This window comes from Lathyrus oleraceus, chromosome 1 (assembly GCF_024323335.1).
Source record: "Lathyrus oleraceus cultivar Zhongwan6 chromosome 1, CAAS_Psat_ZW6_1.0, whole genome shotgun sequence".
NCBI classification, from domain to species: Eukaryota; Viridiplantae; Streptophyta; class Magnoliopsida; order Fabales; family Fabaceae; genus Lathyrus; species Lathyrus oleraceus.
The window spans coordinates 382,099,328-382,115,103 of NC_066579.1; the positions used below are offsets into that span (position 1 = coordinate 382,099,328).

Genomic DNA, 15,776 nt, shown 5'->3' on the forward strand with positions numbered 1-15,776 from the left:
TGATAATGCCTACCGAAGCAACAGGAGGGCTGAGAACAGGGTCAAGCCTTCAGATCAAGCGCCTGTAACGATATACGCACCTGCTAGTAAGGCTCCGGTCGTTGTGAGTCCTGCCGTGGACAACGTGGGTGGACCAGGAGGCTTTACCCGTAGTGGTCGGCTGTTTGCGCCTCAACAGTTGAGGGATGCCAATGCTGAGGCATCTGCTAAAGCTAAGGGCAAACAGGCAGTTGTTGATGAAGTTCCTGCTCAAGCGAATGTGCCTGGTGGCTCGTTTGAAAAGGACGTGGAGGAATTCATGAGGATAATAAAGAAGAGCGACTACAAGATTGTAGATCAGCTCAATCAAACTCCCTCCAAAATCTCCATTCTTTCTCTGCTGTTGTGCTCTGAGTCACATAGAGACGCCTTGCTGAAGATGTTAAATATGGCGTATGTACCTCAAGAGATTTTGGTCAATCAATTGGAAGGTGTAATTGCTAATGTGAGTACCCGACACGGCGTGGGGTTCACAGATCTTGATTTGACACCCGAAGGTCGGAATCACAACAAAGCCTTGCACATCACCATGGAATGCAAGGGGGCTGTACTATCTCATGTCTTGGTTGACACCGGTTCTTCGTTGAACGTGCTGCCGAAGCAAATCCTGAAGAAGATACCGGTTGAAGGGGTTGTGCTGACGCCGAGCGACCTAGTGGTTCGTGCATTTGATGGATCCAAGCATTCTGTCTTTGGTGAAATCACTTTGCCTATAAGGATAGGTCCGGAGGAGTTTGACATTGTCTTCTATGTCATGGACATCCAGCCTGCTTACAGTTGCCTTCTGGGACGTCCATGGATCCATGCAGCAGGAGCAGTCTCATCGACTCTCCACCAGAAGCTCAAATACGTCTGGAACGGTCAGATTGTGACCGTGTGTGGCGAAGAGGACATCCTGGTGAGTCATCTGTCCTCGTTCAAATATGTCGAGGTGGATGGCGAGATCCACGAAACTCTGTGCCAGGCGTTCGAGACCGTGGCTCTGGAGAAGGTGGCCTACGCTGAGCAGAAGAAGCCAGGTGCCTCTATCACTTCTTACAAGCAAGCTAAGGAGGTGGTTAACTCTGGTAGAGCTGAGGGCTGGGGCAAGATGGTGGACTTGCCTGTCAAAGAAGATAAGTTTGGCATCGGTTATGAGCCTCTCCGAGCAGAGCAGGGGGCAGCAGGTCCGAGTACTTTTACCAGCGCTGGGCTGATGAATCATGGTGATGTCTTTGCTGCTGAGGGTGAAGATGTCGACAGCGATTGTGATCTCGACTGCTGGGTCCGCCCGAGTGCACCAGGGGAGGTGATCAACAACTGGACTGCCGAGGATATAGTCCAAGTTACTCTTCAGACAGAGTAATTTTCTTTTGTTTTTTCATTCTGCACAAAACCCTACGTTCTGCCCAAGACGTAGTGGTTCATTGTAGGGCCACATGTTTTCATTGCTTATCATTAATAAAGGACGTTTTGCAAACAATTTTGTGATCCCTGTCTTTCTATTTTTGTTTTTCATTTTTCAAAAAAAAAATAAAAATGGCAATGTTTTTGTTTTTGTGACTTTTTTGAACTCTTTTCTAAAATAAAGCATTAAACATGCAGAAATGATCTTATGGCATCCACTATGAACAAATCTGTTATGGCTCAGTATGATTTCGACAATCCCATCTACCAAACTGAGGAGGAGAGTGATGAAGACAGTGAACTCCCGAAAGAACTGGCTAGATTGTTGAAGCAGGAGGAAAGGGTCATCCAACCTCATCAGGAGGAGTTGGAGATTGTGAATCTTGGTACTGAGGACGCCAGAAGGGAGATCAAGATCGGGGCCGCTTTGAAACCTGAGGTCAAGAGCAGGTTGATTGAGATGCTGAGAGAGTACATGGAGATATTCGCCTGGTCTTATCAAGATATGCCAGGGCTGAATACTGATATTGTGGTTCATAGACTACCTCTCAGAGATGATTGTCCTTCGGTCAAGCAGAAGCTTCGTAGAATGAGTCCTGATATGGCAGTGAAGATCAAGGAAGAGGTTCAGAAGCAGTTCGATGCTGGGTTTTTGTCGGTAACAACTTACCCTCCGTGGGTAGCCAACATCGTTCCCGTGCCGAAGAAGGATGGCAAAGTCAGAATGTGTGTCGATTACCGGGATTTGAATAGGGCGAGTCCGAAAGATGATTTCCCATTACCTCACATTGATGTATTGGTGGATAATACGGCTCAATCCTCGGTATTCTCTTTCATGGATGGTTTCTCGGGCTATAATCAGATCAAGATGGCGCCAGAGGACATGGAAAAGACGACATTCATTACACCTTGGGGCACGTTCTGCTATAAGGTGATGCCATTTGGGCTGAAGAATGCCGGTGCTACCTATCAGAGGGCAATGACGACTCTCTTTCATGACATGATGCACAAAGAGATTGAAGTGTATGTGGATGATATGATTGCGAAGTCGCAGACAAAAGAGGAGCACCTGGTAAATCTGCAGAAGTTGTTTGACAGGTTGGTCAAGTTCAAACTGAGGCTGAATCCAAACAAGTGTACGTTTGGTGTGAGATCAGGGAAGCTGTTAGGCTTCATTGTCAGTGAGAAAGGGATTGAGGTTGATCCAGCAAAAGTCAAAGCTATTCAGGAGATGCCTGAACCGAGAACGGAGAAGCAGGTTCGTGGGTTTTTAGGGAGATTGAATTACATTGCAAGGTTTGTATCTCACCTAACTGCCACGTGTGAACCGATATTCAAATTGCTTAGAAAGAATCAGGCGATCAAATGGAATGATGACTGTCAGAAAGCTTTTGACAAGATCAAAGAGTATTTACAGAAACCTCCAATCCTGATCCCTCCGGTTCCAGGGAGACCGCTGATAATGTACCTGTCAGTTACCGAGAATTCAATGGGGTGTGTATTGGGACAGCATGACGAGTCTGGTCGAAAAGAGCATGCCATATACTACCTTAGCAAAAAGTTTACCGACTGTGAAATCAGATATTCACAGCTTGAGAAAACTTGCTGTGCTTTGGCCTGGGCTGCTCGCCGACTGAGGCAGTATATGTTGAACCATACTACCTTGTTGATTTCTAAGATGGATCCAGTAAAGTACGTCTTTGAGAAGCCGGCTCTCACTGGACGTGTTGCCCGTTGGCAGATGATCTTAACTGAGTATGATATTCAGTACACGTCTCAAAAGGCTATCAAAGGTAGTGTATTGTCAGATTATCTCGCCGAACAACCGATCGACGACTATCAGCCTATGATGTTTGAATTCCCTGATGAAGACATCATGTATCTAAAGATGAAAGATTGTGACGAGCCTCTTGTCGAGGAAGGACCGGATCCTGATGACAAGTGGACATTGATGTTTGATGGGGCCGTGAATGTGAATGGTAATGGTGTTGGTGCAGTGCTGATCAATCCTAAAGGTGCTCATATGCCTTTTTCTGCCAGATTGACTTTTGATGTCACCAACAACGAAGCTGAGTATGAGGCTTGTATCATGGGGATAGAAGAAGCCATTGATCTGAGAATCAAAACACTTGACATATTTGGAGATTCTGCTCTAGTGATCAATCAGGTCAATGGAGATTGGAATACGAACCAGCCGCATTTGATTCCGTATACAGATTACACCAGAAGAATACTGACGTTCTTCAAGAAGGTGAAGTTGTATCATGTCCCTCGGGATGAGAATCAGATGGCTGATGCCTTGGCTACTTTATCCTCTATGATAAAAGTTCATTGGTGGAATCATGTGCCACATGTTGCGGTGAATCGACTCGAGAGGCCTGCGTATGTGTTTGCAGCCGAGTCTGTTGTTGCGATTGATGAGAAACCGTGGTATTATGACATCAAGAACTTCCTCAAGACTCAAGAGTATCCTGAAGGTGCATCGAAGAACGACAAGAAAACCCTGAGAAGGCTAGCTGGAAGCTTTTATTTGAATCAGGATGATGTGTTGTACAAACGGAACTTTGACATGGTCTTGCTCAGATGTGTGGATGGACACGAAGCAGACATGTTGATGCAAGAAGTGCACGAGGGTTCATTTGGTACCCATGCTGGTGGTCATGCAATGTCAAAGAAATTGTTGAGAGCCGATTATTACTGGATGACTATGGAATCCGATTGTTTCAAGTATGCTCGGAAGTGCCATAAATGCCAGATATATGCTGATAAGGTGCATGTACCACCAAGCCCGTTGAATGTCATGAACTCGCCTTGGCCGTTTGCCATGTGGGGCATTGACATGATTGGGAAGATTGAGCCTACTGCTTCGAATGGACATCGCTTCATCCTGGTTGCGATTGATTACTTCACCAAATGGGTGGAAGCAGCTTCCTATACTAATGTTACCAAACAAGTGGTTGCCCGGTTCATCAAGAAAGAAATCATCTGTCGTTATAGAGTTCCTGAGAGAATCATCACTGATAATGGTTCGAATCTCAATAACAAGATGATGAAAGAGCTTTGCAGAGATTTCAAGATTGAACATCACAATTCTTCTCCCTACAGGCCAAAGATGAACGGTGCTGTAGAGGCAGCTAACAAGAATATCAAGAAGATTGTGCAGAAGATGGTCGTTACGTACAAGGATTGGCACGAGATGCTGCCTTTCGCTTTGCATGGGTACCGTACCTCAGTACGTACGTCGACCGGGGCAACCCCGTACTCTCTTGTGTATGGTATGGAAGCAGTCCTGCCTGTTGAAGTGGAGATTCCTTCTCTGAGAGTATTATTGGATGTCAAGCTGGACGAAGCCGAGTGGATTCGTACAAGGTTTAATGAGTTGAGCCTTATCGAAGAGAGACGGCTAGCAGCTGTGTGCCATGGGCAGTTGTATCAGAGAAGGATGAAGCGGGCCTTTGATCAGAAAGTGCGTCCTCGGATATTTCAGACTGGTGATCTAGTTTTGAAGAGGATCCTTCCTCCCGGTACAGATAACAGGGGCAAGTGGACTCCTAATTACGAAGGTCCATATGTTGTGAAGAAGGTCTTCTCCGGTGGAGCCTTGATGCTTACAACAATGGATGGTGAAGATTTCCCGTCCCCTGTTAACTCAGATGTAGTCAAAAAATACTTCGCGTAAATTGACCCGCTGGACAAAAAGAAAAAAGAGTCCAGGCAAAAAAGGGCATCCCGACGAACCAAAAACAGAAAGGAAAGGTTCGGGCAAAAATTAGGGATAAAAATGAAAAGAATTTGTACACCCGGTAAGTCGAAAACCCGCAAGGGCGACTTAGGCAAAAATGGGTATCCCGGTGGATTGAAAACCCGAAAGGGCGATCCAGCCAAAAGAGGGATTAAAGCGAAGACTACAGTCCGAGTTACTTGTACTTCATCGCGCTTCGTCAGCTGCCATCTTGAAAGGTGTGATCGATCCAGTCATTCTTCTCAGAAGGCAAGGAGTTGGGAGGAAAACTGATGATCTGTGGGTTATAACAGGATTGGGAAATAGTGGATGCCGTATTCACATTGCCATTAGGATAGGTTATTTTCCTTTTGTGCGCAATTACCTCTTTCTAGGAATTGCTTCCCGTTGTATTTGCCTTTTCAGGCACATTTTCAATCAATAAAAGTGGTTATTCAGATAAATAGCTCTCTTGTTTTTATTTTTTACTGTTTTGTTTGCAAAAACGTCCGAATTGTTGATAAACATTGCATATAATAAAACATGAAGGCTTAACAATAACTTGCAGAAGGATAAAACATTTGAAAATCATTTTGAATGTTGAGGACACTTGAGCATATCTTGTCCATGAACCCCTGGGGCATTGTGTTGTGCTGCTTTACAGGTCGTCTTCTGTGATCATCTCCCCAGCAGGTTTTTCTCCGAGCAAGTTGGAGAGTTGTCAGAGTTGTGTTCCCCTGCAGAGATACCTGTGGATAGTATCTTCTTTCCTCAGCAGATCTAAGGATTGCCTACCTCCAGCAGGCTTGTGTTGGCAGTTTCCCCAGCTGAGATCCCCGCTGAGTGCCTGGCAGATGTTTCCCCAGGAATTCCCCCGGCGGAGTTTGTCATGAGAATGTTGTTCCCCAGCAGTTGGGTTTGTGATATGTTATCCCCAGCATGGCCGTGAGTGCTTCTCCCAGCAGGGTTGTGAAGGTCTATCTCTAGTATGATATGATGTGTTATCATCCCCACCAGAGTTGTTCTCCTCAGCAGAATGGTGTGGGTTTTCTTCAGCAAGTTCCCCGAGTGGAGCGGGTTTCGAAGAAATATTTCTCCAGCAGAGTTCATCCTACTTGTGGGTTGGACGAGTTCCCGTGGCAGATCAGTGTTGGTATCCCCAGCTGAGTCTAGTCTACCTAGGGATTACGTGGGTCGTCCCCAGTGGAGTAGTGGTTATTCCCCGAAGCAGAGCTGTTCTACCTAAGGTTTGGTGGAATCTTCCCCAGTGAAGTCGCTTTATCAATCTCTGGTAAAGATGTCTTGTTACTCCCTGGCGAGTAATATCCCTGAAGAGTTGCCTGGTCTACTTCCCCAGCGGAGTATTGTTTATTTGCTTCCCAAGTGGAGTCCCCGAGTGGATTGGATCCTGTGAAGGATATCCCCAGCGAAGTCTATCTTATTCCCGACAACAGTTTTGGTTCTCTAGCATGAGTGAGAAGTCGGTGCTTTCTTCGCCAAGCATTCCCAGATGAAGGCTCTCCCCGCAAAGTATTCCTCAGTCAGAGTCTCCCCGCCCAGTTGGAGTACCTGATCTTTTGGCTCCGTAGCCAGGGTGCATTTGCATTTTGCATGTAGTAATCATTGCATCCTCAAAACGCGTAGCATTTCCATTCAATGTGGAGCATTACGCCATAGAAAAATTCAAACATATGCATTCATGTGTTCAAAACCCAATCAGACCGTATCCCCGGCAGAGGCGGATGTTTGTTTAACTTGTACAGCACGTTTGCTACAATTGCTCCTGACAGCATTCAGGATTAATAATCCCCACAGAGGTTTATTTCCTCATCCGTTGGTGAAAGGAAAGCATGTTTCTCCCCAGTGAGACCTCCTGCCAGTATGTGGCCTTGCCCAGACATGTAGATGTCAGTATCCTGTCAGCACCTGCGTAGTGTCGGGTCTTCTTTGGTGTCGGTAAACACCATCTTTCGGTGCTTTCCCAGTCGTGCGTAGTGTCTGGTATTCTTTGGTGTCTGTAAACATCATCTTTCGATGTTCGTAACGTCGCCCCTTCCCTAGTGAAGTTTCCTCCTCTCCGTTGGTGTCGATAAACGTCGAGTTTTTCCCGATCATCCGTTGATGATTTGGTTGTGTTCACTCTCCCAAGTGGAGATTCCTCCTCTCCGTTGGTGTCGATAAACGTCGAGTTTTTCCTATGCGTCCGTTGGCGTATAGTTGATATCTTTCCCCACAGGGTCGTCCCCAGTTGAACCTCCTCTCCGTTGGTGTCGATGAACGTCGAGTTTTTCCTGTGCGTCCTATGACGTATAGTTGATGGTTCCCCGCAGATCATTTGGTAATACCAGATGATTCCCCTCAGAATGTTTCTCCTCTCCGTTGGTGTCGATAAACGTCGAGTTTTTCCTATTCGTCCTATGACGTCTAGTTGTACCCTTCCCCATGTGGATTTACCTCCCCGTTGGTTTCGATAAACGTTGTGTTTTTCTCATTCGTCCATGAACGTCTGATTGTATACCCTATTCCCAGTTCATTCATTAATGTCTGGTTGATTTCCCAGCCAGAATCCCCAGTAGACGTCCTATTTGGTGTCCGGTTGTGGTCTCCCTTTCGTCCTATGACGTCCGGTTGAGTTTTCTCCTTCTCCGTTGGTGTCGATAAACGTTGAGTCTCCCTTTCGTCCTATGACGTCCGGTTGAGTTTTCTCCTTCTCCGTTGGTGTCGATAAACGTTGAGTCTCCCTTTCGTCCTATGACGTCCGGTTGAGTTTCCTCCTTCTCCGTTGGTGTCGATAAACGTTGAGTCTCCCTTTCGTCCTATGACGTCTGGCTGAGTTTTCTCCTTCTCCGTTGGTGTCGATAAACGTTGAGTCTCCCTTTCGTCCTATGACGTCTGGTTGAGTTTCCTCCTTCTCCGTTGGTGTCGATAAACGTTGAGTCTCCCTTTCGTCCTATGACGTCTGGCTGAGTTTTCTCCTTCTCCGTTGGTGTCGATAAACGTTGAGTCTCCCTTTCGTCCTATGACGTCTGGTCGAGTTTCCTCCTTCTCCGTTGGTGTCGATAAACATCGAGCTTCTCCCTTTCGTCCTATGACGTCTGGTCGAGTCTTCCCATTCATCCTATGATGTCTGGTTACCTCTCCGTTGGTCTTGGTAAACGTTGAGTCTTTCCCATTTCGTCCGTTGACGTATGGTTGTATCACTATCCTTCCCATTCATCCTATGATGTCTGGTTACCTCTCCGTTGGTATTGGTAAACGTTGAGTCTTTCCCATTTCGTCCGCTGACGTATGGTTGTATCACTATCCTTCCAGTCATTCATTAATGATTGGTTACCTCTCCGTTGGTTTTGGTAAATGTTGAGTTTTTCCCATTACGTCCGCTGACGTATGGTTGTATCCTTTCCTGGTTATCCCCAGTAGAGTTGACATACCTCTCCGTTGGTCTTGGTAAACGTTGAGTTTTTCCTGGTTGTCCGTTGACATCTAGTTGAGATGACTTCTGACCCCATGCATCGTGTGTCGATGTCTGGATGTGGTTGTACCTCTGAAGCAGAAGAAAGCAAAAACAGATCATACCCAGCAGTGTGCAAATTTCTACGGTTCTTGGTATTCAATCCCTGTTTACCCTGAAAGTCTGACAGCCGTTGCTCTCATCCATTCGGGTTCCCAGTTGATTGAATAGGGGCAGCTGTAGCACCTCAAATTTACACCCTACCATTGTGTGCATTCATTGCATATTAGGTCATAGCGTTAACAATGTCCACTGCATAACATTGCATTGTCCATGTGCCCAAGTGCAAGCTCAGTTGATGAATCAGGTCAAACTGATCAGGAGAATCAGTCAATCAAGCAAGCAAGTGCCATTTTCATTGAGACAAAGCCCTAGGGTTGATTTCTCAAGCTCATGTGGTCCAAGGATCATTTTGAAGTGGTTTGGCCAAAGATTGGATGCTCAGGAGTCACCAGTCATTGTCCAGTCAACCAGAAACCCTAGAAAGTCAACTGTGGTCAACTGTGCCCGATTTTATGGATTGGAAAGTGGAAATGGTTTGAAAGGCCTCATTCATGTCCATATAAGTCTCATTTGACATATCAAAGACCAAGGTTGAAGATTTAGAGGTCAGACAGAAAGTTTCCAAAAATAGCAGGTGACCTGTAATTTCAGCTGCCCAAAATGGAAACTTTTTCTCCTCAAAATAACTTCATCATACAAGCTTCAAATGAAATTTTGTCCAACATGAAAGTTGAAGATCTTGTTCTCACCTTTCCAAAAAGTCCAAGAACTTGAAATTCTCATGTATGGTTGGAAAATTATGGCTCAGTGAAATTCAAAAATGACCCGTAATCAGGAGGGCATAACTCCCACATGGTTTGTCCAAATTGCAAGTTCTTTATATGCACAAACTCCATTTGACATGTACTTTCCTGGTGCATCATTGGATTTCTTCAAAGGTGGTCAATGCAAAAGGTCAAATTTCAACTGGACTGTTAAATGAACCAGGGGCAAAATTGTCCAACTTGTGAAATAATTGGAATTTTTGAGTGGGGATTTTTGCAACACCTCACAAATGGCATTTGAAAATTGTTGGAATCATCACAACATGCCAAGGCCTCATGGTTTGATATCTCACTTTTGAAATGGACTTGAAAATGCATAACCTTACCATGACATGGTGAAATTGCAAAATACATGGCCAATGGAAATGGGACTTTTTTCTACACATCATATATGGTATTTTGGATTTGCTTGAATCAAAATTGAACTGATATATGGACTGGTTTAGAGAAAGGGTAAAAAGGCAAAATGCATCATAAGCTTAATTGTGCTAATCTCATTTTTTCACTAATCATGATTAAGGCTGGGATTAGAGCTTCATATATAAAGATAATTGTAACAGAAACTGCAACACTAATCATTTTCTGCAAGATCCAAAACAGAAAAAATCAAGAAATCCTCTCAACTTTTCACACTTTGCATCTTCATATTTTTTCAAAATTCACCAAGATTTCCTCTAGTTTTTCGTATTTTCTCTCTTGATCCTCCCTGTGCAGGTGATATTGCAAATCTGTTGAAGGAGAGTTGGAGCAAAACGCCTCCGGATCCTCACCAAAGCAAGGTTCATCCTCCAATGGCAGTTGGAAAATGGCGCTGATCTAAGCATTCTCGAGCTCGATTTTCATCATCATCCATCTCCTTAGAGCTCATACTACTTCTGTTTTCGTCATTCTCAGCTTGAAACACGCAGAATCAACGGCTGCACTCCACCAAGGTTGGGATTCGAATTTCGCAATCGCTCAAATTATGTTAGGGATTTGGTAGAATAATCAGTGTAGAGTAGACTGAAGCTTTTGGATTGAAATTTCGTTGCGAATTGATTGAGTTATTGTTGATTGAAGTTTGTATGCCATATGTTCTTTTGTTCGATTCGCGCCATACGTTAGGATCTGAATAATTTCCTTATGATATTCATGTTCTACTCAGTCATATCTTTCCAACGGTATAGGATTTGTGTGATTTGGTTTAAAATTGCTCATAATCGAACCTGGAAGTGAAGAACACGTTTGTGTTCTTGAATTTTCTGCAGAAAACGCGTGTTCAATCTGTTTTCCCTGGCCGCGATTTCAAATCGCTGTTTCCCGCTGAAAGCAGCGAATCAGGAGCCGCCACGCCGTTTAGTGAAACGGCTGCGTTTTGGCGCAGTCAGGCATAATTACCGTTGTGCCACTCGGTCCATAATTTAATTAACTAAATTCATATAAAACCTAAATAATTATGCAATAAATATTTTAAAACTTCAAAAAATCACAAAATGACCAATAATCATCCAAATAAATTGAGACTTTTTTTGATAATCTCCTTTTTTAATCTATTATTTTTTAGACATAGAAAATAAAATTGTGCTTGGTAGAAAAATTAATTGGCCTAAGGATGTTCTTAATGTATGCCATTTTCACATGTTCTACTATTTTAATCATAAAATCACCATGCATAATCCAAATTAAATGAAATTTTAGGTGTAGAATCTTGACTCATTTCTGGAATTTTTGGCATAGGTTTTGTAATTTTTGGCCTTCTGGTTTTTGATATATGAATTATAGAACTTGAGTATGATGAAATGTGACATGATTTGATATGCTATATTCCCTGAATTTTTTTGCCATGCTTCCCCTTGGCCTATGGCCTTAATTTTTTGCATGTAGCACATTTAACATGTTAACATTCAATATGAATTTTTGTGGATTTTTACAATCCATTTCCTAATTGATTAGGATTTTTACCTTCTGCCTATCATTTTTTGGACCTAGCTTGTGTCACATTGTTCCCTATGTTGCCAAATCCACATCCTTAACCCTATGGCCATGAAAATTGGTAGAGTGTTTCTTAACACATTAAGCTACAAATTGGCTTTGGTCCCATCCATTTACCATTTAATGCCACTGTTTACCATGTGATTGAAGTTAGCATACATTTTGTAGCTTCATTTGATTGTGTTTTTGCATGCCTTGTCATGTTGAATTAATTCCCATAGTTCCACTAGGCCAAATTGTATGAAAATTGACATGTAGCTTGTTGAAGGTCCTCTGTTTAGGATATAATTTTTGTGGAATTTTCCATGCTGTTTTGATATTTTTTTGGATGTGATCTTGCTGGTTGCTCATATGTGGTTTACATTTGCTTCCTTTGCCTTACATGTTGCATAAATTGAAATAGGTGTATAGTTTGGATATGGGACCAATTGGAGTCCCTTTGTAATTGAAATATCTTGGTTTTGATCATGATTGGCTTGCTGTTTTAAGATTTTTCCCTCCTTTGGACCCTAGGCTTGGCCTAGTGGTCTAGTTACTTATGTTTGAGCTTGACTTTGACTTTTCAGGTTAAAAAGCTAATGCCTTAAGGAGGTTGATACATGATTGAGTTGAATTCATTTGACTAATTGTTTGTTTTGTAGGGCTTGGTTCACTTGACCTTTGTGCTAGGCACATGATGTACATCATTGTTTGATTGTTGATTGATCCTTAATGTTGTTGTTTTGTTTATGTCGGGATGCTGATTCTGTTTGACTGTTTCCAGGTACCCCTAGTTGCTCAGTTCTCTTAAGAACTTGCATTGCTTTGCTTATAAGCAATTGGCATTGAGGTATTGCACTTTCTTCTTCATGTAGTCTGGAGACCCGGCTGTTACCGGGCCGGGCAAACTGTCTGAAGTCCTCCTTAAGAGGCAATGCTTGTGTATGTTTATATTTGTCCCAAGCAGGTGAAAAGTCCTTTACATAAGGCAATTGGTGGAAGGTAGGGGTATGCAATCTATCCCCCACTATTCTGTGAGTCTTCTCCTTGCTCCCATTACATGGTTGTAGCATTGAGATCCAAACCCAAGATCTATCGAGTCTAATTGGGGAGAGAGTTCCATCTTTCTGAACTCCCCCACATTCTTATATTTACATGCTCTCTCGGACCTGAGATAGAAGCAATGAGGCACACCCCTCATCACCTTTCATCTGGCTTCACCTTAGCCCCTCAATGGCAAGGTTAAGAGCTAACCTTACCCCGATACAGAGGCTTGTTTGTTGAGGTTGATATGACCCCTCGACTAAAGCCTAGCCCTGATGTTTGAGCCCCTTGTTGGTGTGTTTATTTCATGCTGTATATGTTTGTGTGGTGTGATTGTATCCCCTAGGTTTGCTAGACTCCGCGTAGTCTCGTTTGCATGTCAATTAAGGTAGCACGATTCCTTCGTATAGGACTTCCTTTCTTGCTTGAGCTTTCCTAAAACACAAACAAACATTATCCCCTCTTAAGGGTATGTCAACTCCTTCTACTACAGGTGAGTAAGTCTCCAAAGGTCGAGCATCAGGTAGATTGCGTAGTGACGTTGTCCACTAAAAAACACAAACCAACAGGAATAGTTTAGCCGAACTACGGCAACTCTGATTCTCATGTCCAGATGAGATACGTAGGCACGAGATGCGATGTCTTGTCGAGTTTGACTAACAACTAACACTAATTCTTTTCTCTCGCCCTCGTTGCGATTGAGACATTCCCCTTCTCTTGCCCTAGTTGTAATCGAGACCCTTCTTCTTCTTGTGTTGGTGTTAGGAGATGGATGTAAGCCCAGCGATTGGCATTCCATATCCTGTGTCTTGTTGTGTGCTTGGAAGCTGATGTAAGTCCATCGAGTGGCATTCGGGTTCCAGTGTGCGTGTGGTTGGTTCGGATGCCGACGTAAGTCCAGTGATTGGCAGTCGGGCTCCATGTTTGCCTTCTCGAGTGCGTTTTGGTTCGGATGCTGATGTAAGCCCAGTGATTGGCATTCAGGCTCCATGTTTTCCCTCGCCTGTATTTGTTTGTGTGCGTGTTAGCCGAGCTACGAATGCTCTGATTCTCCTTCGTCCAAAGGAGATACGTATGCATAGGATGCGATATCCTAGCGAGCATGTGTCGTTTCCCCAGTCCGAACTACTTCGACTCTGATGTCTATGCTTGATAGACTAAGTAGGCCCAGGATGCGATATCCTGCCGAGTCAGTTTTAGTCTTGTTTGTTTTCTTGTGTCTCCTTCAGCCAGTGTGTGTGTGAGCAGTGTTTTTAGCAACCATTTTTCTTCCTATTGTGCGTGGATCCCGTCGAGTACGACGGATGCGTAGGGGTGCTAATACCTTCCCTTCGCATAACCGACTCCCGATCCCATTCTCTTTGGTCGCGAGACCATGTCTTTTCCAGGTTTACTCTGAGCGTTTCCTTTCCCTCTTTTGGGATAAATAACGCACGGTGGCGGCTCTGTTGTTCTTGTTTTCCCGCCGGTTTTTCGCGTAATGCGACAGTAGCAAATGCTTTGGTCAGCTAGTTAAAGGGTGATAATTGTTGGTCTGGCAGCTCAAATACCCAACTTATTGAAGATAGATAAAGGCATGTGGTTAGCTTGCCACAAGATCACATAGTTCCCTTCCACAAAAAGAATCTCATATGTTATATGGTATAGTAAAACTTCTAGGGTATTCCAACTTAGGAGGAAGTTTCCCTTAAACAAGTTGAGTGCACTCTTGAGTTAAGGCCATAGTAACAAATTCACCCACTCACTTCCTTTTAGTAAGAACATCCTTCATAAGTTTGGAATGCTTTGGCATTTTTTGAATGCCTTCAATAAATGGCATGTTGATATAAAGCTACTTCAGAATTTCAATGAACTTTCCAAACTGCTGATTTTCTTTAGCCTTTCTGAGTCTTTGAGGAAAATGAGGTGGTGGCCTTTCTTAAATAAATCTAGGTGTTCTGCCAACCTCTAGCATGTCAATTGGTTTCTTTTCAGGATTTGAATTCATGCCAAAAGTTTTCATAGTGCATTGCTCCTTTTTTACATTCTCCCTAATAGGTTCCACCAAAGGTGTAGCTTCAGTAGACTCAGACACTTCCACTCCTAAAGTGTCAGGGATATTTAGATTTTCTATTGGTGGTTCTTCCCTTATTGATGTTGATAACTCACATTCTTTTCCACTTATTAACTTGATAACCTTGCATGTTTCAATACTCTCGGATGTAGAGGTAAATTCTAGAGTTTTAGTGAACCTTGAAAGTGCTCTCATAGTCCTTGACTTAAGTGATCAAGCAATCTTCCAAAATTGACTCTCCATGTTCTTAATTCTTACACATTGAGCTTGAAACTGGTTCTTGGTTTCTTGTATGAAGGACTTCAAAATATTTTCCAGCTAGTTATTCCCGTAATTAGCCACAACATAGTTTGCTGCAGAAAATCCAGGTGGAACTTGTGGTGCTTGAGGTTTAAGTTAGTTTTGACTATTCCTCCATGAGAAGTTTTGATGATTACGCCACCCAAGATTGTCTGTGTTGTTGTACTTTTTGTTTCCCACATAGTTAACAGAAATAGGATTTGCTGAGCAATCTTCAAATAAATAAGCTCCCATATAATAAACATAAGCAACCTCTGATATGTTAGTTACAACCTTGAAAGGTTCGACTACTGACACGTCATGACTCCTCAACATATTTTTCATCATTTGGAGAATCTTAGCCACTTGATCAACAAGATTCGTGGTTTCTGTGACTTCATGAACACCAACTTACTTCTGTTGAGTTGAGACAACAATAGCTCTTGTAATTGGCCATTGGTAGGTGTTAGTCGTAATACTTTTAATCAATTTGTACCCTTCTTCATAATACTTAGATAGAAAATATCCATCACTAGATTCATCAAGCATATTTCTTGAAGATGGGATCAATCCATTGTAGAATATTTCTAGTTGGCTACATAATGGTATACCATGGTGGGGACATTACCTTAATAACTCTTTGAATATTTCTCAAACATCAAATAAGGATTCATCATCTCCTTGTCTAAATGAAGTAATTTCATTCCTCATCTTAGCGTTCTTGACAGAAGGAAAATACTTAGCTAAAAATGTTTCAGCTAAGGCATTCCATGTGGCTATGGAATTGGGCTCTATAGAATTCAACCAACTCTTGGCTCTATCCCTTAGAGAATATGGAAATATCCTTAACCTGAATGCATCATCTGTTATGCCAGGAATCTTAAAGTTACTTGCAACCTCCAGAAATTGCCTTAACTATATATGTGGGTCTTCATTTGCAGCGTTTGAGTATTGACCAATGGCTTG

General features: G+C 43.1%; 1 non-coding gene across 1 annotated transcript; it reads left to right on the plus strand.

Moving 5' to 3' along the window:
• The first annotated feature begins 15,417 nt into the window (after window positions 1-15,417).
• LOC127117070 (small nucleolar RNA R71) lies at window positions 15,418-15,524 on the plus strand. Its single transcript, XR_007801832.1, has one exon. It is a non-coding gene; the product is annotated as a small nucleolar RNA R71 (small nucleolar RNA).
• The last annotated feature ends 252 nt before the right edge of the window (window positions 15,525-15,776 follow it).